The sequence below is a fragment of the Geospiza fortis genome, unplaced genomic scaffold (genome assembly GCF_000277835.1).
Source record: "Geospiza fortis unplaced genomic scaffold, GeoFor_1.0 scaffold414, whole genome shotgun sequence".
NCBI classification, from domain to species: domain Eukaryota; kingdom Metazoa; phylum Chordata; class Aves; order Passeriformes; family Thraupidae; genus Geospiza; species Geospiza fortis.
The window spans coordinates 37,432-38,565 of record NW_005054745.1 but is presented as its reverse complement, the minus strand read 5'-3'; the positions used below and the strand labels follow the sequence as shown (position 1 = coordinate 38,565).

Here is a 1,134-nt window from a genome sequence, read left to right as displayed (position 1 = left end):
GGTGGGGGGGGAGGGGGGAAGGGGGGGGGGGAGGGGGGGATGGGGGGGGGGGGGGGAGGACGGGGAAGGACCAGGTTCCTGGTCACCCCCGGGTCCCCTGTCTGTCCCCAGTGTGAACCTGGTGAAGTGGTCGTCCCAAGGGATGCTGCGGATGTCCCCCGAGGCCATGAGCGAGCTGTTCCAGCCAACCATCAGCCACATCATCCAGCACATCGGTGGGGCCCGGGGACACGGCCATGCCTGGGGAACCCCTGTCCCTGCGCCACCCCCTGTGCCTGGGGTCACTCCCCATCCCTGGGACCTGCCCTGTTACTGGGAGCCCCCCGTTCCTGGGATCATTCCCATCATTCCCGGGAGCCCCTTCACCCCTGGAATCATTCCTGTCCCTGGCGCCACCCCTGTCCCTATGAGCCCCCCCATCCTTGGGACAATCCCATGCCTGAGAGATTCCCCCCCATCCCTGGCATAATCCTGCACCCTGGGATCCCCTTTGTCCCCGGGACCCCGCTCCTGTCCCTGGGACCCTCCTGTGCCTGGCACTCCCCCTTCATCCCTGGCACCTTCCCTATCCGTGGAACCCCCTCTGTCTCTGGAACCCACTCCATCCCTGGAGCCCACCTTGTCCCTGGGATCCCCCCATTCCTGGAACCCTCCTCGTCACTGGAATCCCCCACTGTCCCCAGAAATCTTTTATCCCTGGAACCCCCATTTTCCCCGGAAACCTTTCCCTGTCCCTGGAACTCTCCTTGTCCCTGCGACCACCCCTGTCTCTGGAACCCGCTCCATCCCTGGAACCCACCTTGTCCCTGGGATCCCCCCATGCCTGGAACCCTCCTCGTCACTGGAATCCCTCACTGTCCTTGGGAACCTTTTATCCCTGGAACCCCATTGTCCCTAGGACTAGCCCTTGTCTCTGGAATCCCCATTGTCCCTGGAAACCTTTTATCCCTAAAACCCTGTCCCTGGACCCCCCATTGTCCCTGAACCCCCCTTATCCCTAGAACATTCCTTGTCCCTGGAACCCCCATTGTCCCTGGAACCCCCCTTGTCCCTGGAGCCCCCATTGTGCCTGGAACCCCATTGTCCCTGGAACCCTCCCTGTCCCTCAGCCCCATTCCATCCCTGGAACTTCCC

The 1,134-nt window shown here is 63.2% G+C and overlaps 1 protein-coding gene across 1 annotated transcript in view; it reads left to right on the top strand.

Moving 5' to 3' along the window:
- The window catches only part of HSPA12B (heat shock protein family A (Hsp70) member 12B), a 27,611-nt gene that overhangs the window by 25,754 nt on the left and 723 nt on the right, over positions 1 to 1,134 (top strand). The window lies entirely within an intron of this gene.